The 7,864-nt window shown below is 44.4% G+C and overlaps 1 long non-coding RNA gene across 1 annotated transcript; it reads left to right on the forward strand.

The window, feature by feature from the left end:
- Window positions 1-334: 334 nt before the first annotated feature.
- On the forward strand, window positions 335-3,050 carry LOC140253158 (uncharacterized). Its single transcript, XR_011903789.1, has 5 exons — window positions 335-464; window positions 1,026-1,075; window positions 1,177-1,274; window positions 1,354-1,482; window positions 2,826-3,050. It is a non-coding gene; the product is annotated as an uncharacterized lncRNA (long non-coding RNA).
- Window positions 3,051-7,864: the final 4,814 nt, after the last annotated feature.

Raw genomic sequence — 7,864 nt, forward strand, 5'->3', positions numbered from 1 at the left:
GCTCCTCCGGAGGCCGTAGGGAGCCATCAGAGGGCTCCGGGATTCCATAGAAGATGGTAGTCGCTGTGGGCTCCGCTTCTCCGTCAGGTTTGGGGGCTGCGAAGCATGGCGAGGGGCTGCTTTTTTACGGGAATTTGCGATTGGGTTTTTTTGTAACGTTCTCTCTGTGTTCTGCTGTTTTGTTTCAGGTTGCGGTTGGACGTCTCCCGGTGAAGGTAAGCTCGAAACGGTGAGTCGTCCGGGTATTAACGGGACCCCGGAGGCGGCGAGAGCCGAGGGGCCGTTCGGGGCCGTCGCCACGCAAGGACTGCTGAAACAAGTTGTCTCCTATTGCAGGCCGAAGGGGTTCCGGCAGCTGTTCTCGACCGTCACACCTTCCTCTCTTTGTTTTCATCAGTGTGCGTTCTCAAGAATAAGAGCAACTACGGCAGGAGACGGGCGTCACCTCAAAGAGGAAAAAGAAGGTGAAAGCCAGTTCAGTATCCCCTTTGTGGGGGGAAGCTGACGGCTAACCGAAGCTTGCAAGATCGCTAACAGCAAAACAGAGGCTAGAGAACGTGCGGGTGTGTCGTTATCAGGACTGTCACCTGTGAAATAGGGGATGAGAGAAGGCGGAGGTGAAGAAGCCCTTCTAAGGTTCAGCAGCGGCTGCCGAGACGGTTCCTCGGGTTCGTCGGAAGCGAGAGTCCCGGAGGAAGGACGATTTCCTCCGAGGTGTGGAGGAGCCGGTTAAAGGTCCCGTAGGTAAAAGGCTGGTGAATCCTAGAGGCGCCGAGGTGGGAAGAGATGTCCAAGAGCGTCGTTTCCAGCGGCAGCTTAAGCATAGGCGTCTACAAGGCTCAGCAAGTCTTCTCTGGAAGCACCACATCCAAAGGGCTCCTCAAGACATCCCTGGACACGGAGGCGACTATCTCCCGGGGAGCCTAGTGCAGCGTTTAACTCCCCTTTGGGTCAAGAAGCGTTTCCTAAGGTCCAGGCTAAAGGTATCGAGTGGCAACCGTGGGCTTTCTTTGTCCTTCTGTCAGCAGGGAGAAGAGAGTATTGCGGTCGTCAGGATAAGCATCTTGGAGATGTGGTAAGAGAGCCCTAAGGTATCCCCTGAGTGTCCGCCGAGGAAGCGGGCAGAAGCGAGCCCTCGAGAGGTTCGTACGGCGTTTTTTGTGCTGTTTGTTACAGGCAAGGCGGACGAGGAAGGACGGAGAGCCCAAAGGATCGCAGCCTTCAGCGAGGGAAGGAAGAAGAACCAGCGTCACGTCCCCGGGTGTCACGGTGTGGTGAGTAATGGGCTGTTTGGAGAGTTTGAGTCCTCTTTTCTGGGGTTGTTTAAGGCTTGTCTTTATTCTTTATTGGCAGGGTGAGCAGCGCAGCAGAGCATTTGGATGGAGGGCGGGTGAGCCCCGCGAGCCGGCTGTCGCAGCGGTTCATCAGAAGCAGTTCGAGGAGCAGAGGTGGCATTGGATCGGAGCAGCTGCACGGAGCGAGGTGAGTGTGTCCTTGTTTGTTCTGTGTGTTGGGGACTTTTTGTCGGGTGATGTTGTTTAGAGCACTGTCGGCTAGTTAGTGGGTGGTGTTTTTTTGTGGTTTCACTTGGTGTCTTTGGTTTTTTGTCTTGGTTTTTTTTTTTGGCGTTTTCACTTGGTGATTTTTTGTGGGTTTTTTGTCTTGGTTTTTGTGTTTTTGGTGTTTTCACTTGGTGTTTTTTGTGTTTTTGGTGTTTTCACTTGGTGTTTTTTGTGGGTTTTTGGTGTTTTCACTTGGTGTTTTTTGTGGGTTTTTGGTGTTTTCACTTGGTGTTTTTTGTGGGTTTTTGGTGTTTTCACTTGGTGTTTTTTGTGGGTTTTTTGTCTTGTTTTTTTTGTGTTTTTGGTGTTTTCACTTGGTGTTTTTTGTGGGTTTTTTGTCTTGGTTTTTGTGTTTTTGGTGTTTTCACTTGGTGTTTTTTGTGGGTTTTTTGTCTTGGTTTTTTTGTGTTTTTGGTGTTTTCACTTGGTGTTTTTTGTGGGTTTTTTGTCTTGGTTTTTTGTGCTTTTGGTCTTTTCACTTGGTGTTTTTTGTGGGTTTTTTGTCTTGGTTTTTTTGTGCTTTTGGTGTTTTCACTTGGTGTTTTTTGTGGGTTTTTTGTCTTGGTTTTTTTGTGTTTTTGGTGTTTTCACTTGGTGTTTTTTGTGGGTTTTTTGTCTTGGTTTTTTGTGCTTTTGGTCTTTTCACTTGGTGTTTTTTGTGGGTTTTTTGTCTTGGTTTTTTGTGATTTTTGGTGTTTTCACTTGGTGTTGTGGTTTTTCTGTGTTGGTTTGACTTTGAGGGGGGAGAACACAGCTCACACTGGGTGACTGCTCTGGTCACTTAGTGTGGGCTGTGTTCTCCCCCCTTGGAATAATGCTGGAGACCCGGTTTTGCACTATCTTTAAAAAGATATAATTTTTTTTTTGGGCGGGATGGTGGGTGCAACATAGTGGCAGATAGTTTTTTTTCGGTGGCCCCCCGCCCCCTCGGGGGCTGCCCCCGCCCCCTCGGGGCCCCTCCCCTCCCCCGTGCCCCTCCCCTGTGCCCCCTTGGGGGCCCCTCCCCTGTGCCCTCTTGGTCCCTCCCCTGCCCCTTGGAGCCCCAGCCCCCTTGGGGGCCACCCCTGCCCCTTGGAGCCCCTCCCCTGCCCCCTTGGGGGCTGCCCCCTGAGTCCCCACTTGGGCCCTGCCCCTCGGGGTCCTTCCCTTGTCCCCTTGGGGCCACCCTCTGAGTGGGGTGTGTGGGGAAGAACCCCTCCCTGGTGAAGGGGTCTCTTCCTTGGGAGCCGGGGTGGTGTGGTGGTGGTGTTCTTTGTCCTCAAGGAAGGAGCTCGAGTTAGGAGGAGCTGCGTTCCATCCTGTGGAAGGAGAAGACTTGGTTTATCTCAAGCCTCGGGAAAGAACTTTTTGAAACAACTCTTGCTCTGCGCCTAAGGGAATCTATGTGGATTTCTTTGTTATAAAGGTTTGGGCTACTGGCTGGAGATGAAATAGTGAGATGTGAGCTACAGGCATAAGTCCTATATCTGCTATGGATGGTTTACTGTATTGATGGTCTAGGTAGGCTGAGGAGGGAAGCTGCAGCTCTGTTCTCTGTAAAGTTATTTCTATTACCTCTTAGTGAGGGGAAAAAATACAAGCTAACAGGGAAATATATGGAAATGCTTGTGAAAGCTGTTGTGAGAGTTCTCTGAGGCCAATTATTTATATCAATAATTATTATTTATCAATTATATTATATACTGTGTAAAATATACTATGTATTATATTATAATTATATATCATGTATATAGTATTACATAATATACAATTGTATACTTAAAATGTAGAAAACTATTTCCCTGTAGATAGAGTTTTATTCTTGTTTGTAAGAATGTCACAGATTGCCAGATGGGGGACTTAAAAATATCTGAATTTAAATAGTTATAAGCTAGCTCTCCCTTAATAGTGTCTCCTGCTTCATTGTGCTCGAGTGGAACTGTGAAGGAGAACTTCAGGATAGATCTCTGTTCTTCTCCTTTCAATTTTTACCTCTGAAATAGTGATAATTAAGCTTACTTCTGTAGTGAGGGAAGTGGGTGATAATTCCCCTTTGCAGAATTAATGCTTTGTGAAGGCTTTGCGGCAAGGTTGTTTCTGCTGTGAGTGCCTCTATTCTGTGTTGAGTGTGGGATCTGAAATGCCTAAGAGTATCTGCCCTGTACTAGAAATACTAGCCTTAGCTAACTTGGTTTTGCAGTGAAGTGTATACCTGTCTGTCTGTGACTTAAAACAACAACAAATTCTTGCTTACCTCAATAAAATGGATGTGCCGTCTACTTCTGTGCTTTGCCATCGTTTGTTTGCTGCTGAAGTCTTTTATCTTGGGGAATGTGAAGAACAAAAAAGATCCCTTGAGCGATTGGCTATTTGGCATTGCATGCTCTGTAAAAGAAAAAGTGAGACTTATATCAATAACAAACATTTTTACAAGTTACCTATGGCAGAGGTAACAAGTACCAGACTTGTTTTGCTCAGTAATTGAAGTGGCCAAGTGTGTTGCTCTGTATGGTTTTCTGAGCTCGTTGGTGGTGACTTCCTTTTTCTTAAATAAGCAAATTAAAAAATAAAATAAAATAGCCTTTCCATTTTTCATATGAGTTCACTGCAAACAAACTCTGGTTTCTCACTAGGTAAACTCAGCTAGTGCTTCCCTGTACCGCCCTCTGCGTCCAACATGTAATTTAAGTTAGTTCCTGTAAATCTTTGTCCTGAGCTGAGAATCAGCTTTAACGCTAACTAACTGTACAAATACATCGTGCTCTGCATTGTGTATTTTAACAAAAGTTAGCACTGGGGTTCTGCCATACATGAATATATTACACACAAGCATATATATCTTTATGTGAGAGTCTGTAATTATTAATTGGTTTCATTTGCAATCAGACAATCTATGTCTGCTGCCACTAAAGTAAAATGTGCTGGTAATTCGGGAGAGAAAATGCAGGTTAAGGTAGATATGATGCTGCTTCCCTAATGACTCCACTGATACAGACTTTCAAAGAGTTAACAGTGTTGCTCTCTGTGGAAATCAGAATGGGGGAGGTGGGTTATTTTACATAGGCTTGTCTAAATTGTATATTAGTGACAGAAAGTTGATGGATAAACAAATCCACTACTTTACTTTGTTTTTGATTATGGATTCACAAAGCCAACCTGGTCGGAAGGGACGCGTGACTCCTAGCTCTGCGTGAGTTGACCCTGACCTCAACTGTTCTGGATGAACCATGTCAGCTCTGGGCTGTGATTGCTGCCTCGGGGAAGCCTGTTCCGATACCTCAACCCTCTTTAGAAGAAGGTTTTTCTTCATCTCCAACCTGTACTGGCTACTGTCTGGACCCTCTGCTGAGCCTTTCTACCCCTGAGGAATCTGCGGCTCCTCCTAATTCAGCATCATTGGCAAACATACTGAATACGTACACCTTTGACTCCTGTATTAATTACAGAAATGCCTAAGGGAACTACTCCTGCAAAGAAGCCCCCGGAGTCTGACCGGTGCCTGTCCCCCAGTGTCTTGCCTTCTGATTTCATTCTAGTAAATGCTTGAAGCCTCTTGTGTGTGTCTCTAAATCATTGCTTAGCCATTTGTTTGTCTGTTCCTACACATTAGTTTATTGACTCGGTGTATTAGACAGTTGAAATTAATGGATGTATTGCTCTACTGGTGGAATGGAATAAAATCTGATTAATTATCCAGAATTTGGACATTTTTACAATCTCTGTCATTTCACAGATCACATTTTCTGCATACTAACATTATTAGTGTGTAGCATGCCATTAATACCAAGAATGGCTGAGCAAAAAGTATGGATTGAAGCTATAAAGCTTAAAACTGCCAAAAACAGAAAAACCAAACGACACCACCTTCCACCCCCATAATGAATGTCATCATGTATTCATAAGAGAGATTCCAGTGTTCATACCAATCCTTACGCTGCTTTTCTTTACAAACACAAGTACAAACTCTACCTAACCTCACTTTAAGCAGAGGGGCAGACTGTGAAATTATATCCTTCTGTCAGCAAAGACAAAAAGGGACTGACTTTCTCTCTCTCTCTCTCTTATTTATTTATTTTAGTGATAAATCAGAAACAAAATCTCTAATCCTTAGAACATATTAGCTTGGTGAGAACAAATGGCATTAGACTGTGAGCAGCTTTCAAAACCAAATCTTCGTCCTATAATAATATACGATACCAATAATTCACCAGGCAGCAAGCAAGGAAAATTTAACCTATTCAACTTCCTATGATCACGTGTGGTAATTACATCCACAGTAATCTCCCTTCCACATCAATTTGGGTTCCTGAGCTGAAAAGTCTTTCCACCCAAACCTACAAAATTAATGTCAAACTAATTAAAAACTTAATCTTTTTTTTTTTTTTTTTTTTTTAATTGGAAAAAAAAAATTAAAACCCCAAACATTACAAGGACAAAAGGAGGTCTTAAACTTCTTTACCTGATTTAGGTTTTCCCAGCAGTTTGTGGGTTCTTAAGGACTTCATGTGCACAAAAACAGCAGCAGAAGGTGAAAAAGGAAGGCAAGGGCAATGTTTCAGAATTCATCTTTGTTACTGCACTGGTCTGCTGCAGAAAAGATGTCGCGAGAAAAAGAATGCCCATCTGTCTCCAAAGACGATATAGGGTCACAGAAAAACTCTGCAAAGGAGGATCTCCTCCCTCACTGGCAGTCAGCCTTTAAAAGAAATTTAAGAGAGCTGGAGCCTCCCCGCAGTCGAATCTTCTTCACCTGAGCTCCCTAGCCTGACCCGGTCTTTTCTTTCGGGTGCTTGCTATGTGGTTTGGGCCCTGACTCCGCAGTTCCCTTACAGTCATGCAAATCTTACTGCTCACAGTATAAGCTGTTTAGACTGAGACACCCTGTCCTTGAGACGTCAGAACTGCTTCCCCGAGGGAAGCTGAATTGCTTATCCTTCTTGTACAGTGGAATAATGCTAGAATAGTAATGTACAGTTGGAAATAGAACAAGAATAGTGGTAAATAGATAGCCAGACATTATCTATAGAAAAAAACTCACCAATTGAGAGGCCTTCGGGCTAGAGGGAAAATGTTGAAGCTTATCACACACCACTAAGGAGAGCTCTCCAAAAGACATGCTGCCTCAGTGGTGGTCAGCCCTTAAATGAATCTAGGAGAGGTGCAGTCGAGCTGAATCACCGCCACCTGTGTTCCCATAGCTGACCTAACACTTGCCTCAGGTGGTTAATCAGAGGTTCGGGCTGTGATTAACAGATTCCTATACACTTCTCAATAAGTTTCCCCAGAAATGAGATCCCACACACTCGGCTAGCCTAGCAAAAGCACACGGGAATGAGTCAAACAAAGTCTTATGAAGAAAACCTCTTTTGTCACTTGGTACCGCTGGGGAAGGCAGCCGTGGAGACTGTTGGGCTGTCATGCTGTTTTTCTAGCTCTGTTCTTAACTGTAGCCCCATAAAGTAAGATCATCAAACAGAAGAGCTCATGCCCGGAGTTGTGGTCTGACTCAATAAACCCTCTTCTCAATTACTTACAGTAAGATAGGAGACCACATCTGAGCTTTTGCTGAGAAAAACCAGGGAAGAATTTACTCTGTTCTCAGACAAGACAATCATCTACATCTTTAAATAAAATTAATTGCTGTAGCCTCAGGGACTAACTGGTTTCCAACCCATCTGATTTTCAGCTATTAATTTGCAATGGCAGTACTGAAACTCAGACTACTATACTAAATCTTTTAAAAAATAAAAATAGAAATGCAGGAAAATACCCATTTATGCAGCCAAACCCATTAATGCCACAATATATTCTGGGCTAGGAGGAGCCTTATCTTAATTAATCCTACCCAAGATTGACACTGTTAAGAAGGCCCACCTGCAGAAACAGACAAGAAGATCACAAGAAAAAAAAAACAAAAACAAAAACATCTATATACATATTCTCAACTGCTGAGTTATAAAAGAACATAAAAGGAACTCCTTAAGGATGCCTTTCTAAGAGCGTGAGAGTTCTCCTGGCCCCAGCAGGGTCCCCCCAAGATCCAAGCTCAGAAAGTGGGTTTTGAAGGAGAAACTGCTCAGCAGACACTGAGCAGACAACTGTATGTCCAGGTGGGGGGGGGGAGGTGACAGTGATGCACTGTTTACCCCAGTGGCCTGTCTTGGAATCTGTGCTCTTCAACATCATATCGAATGATACGAATAGCGGGATTGAGCACCCCCTACACACATTCCCAATGACACCGAGCAGAGCGCTGCGGTTCATACAATAGAAGAGAGGGATACCCTCCAAAGGTATTTAGACACACCTCAAAAGTGAGCCCT

Source organism: Excalfactoria chinensis, chromosome 5 (assembly GCF_039878825.1).
Source record: "Excalfactoria chinensis isolate bCotChi1 chromosome 5, bCotChi1.hap2, whole genome shotgun sequence".
Classification (NCBI taxonomy): Eukaryota; Metazoa; Chordata; class Aves; order Galliformes; family Phasianidae; genus Excalfactoria; species Excalfactoria chinensis.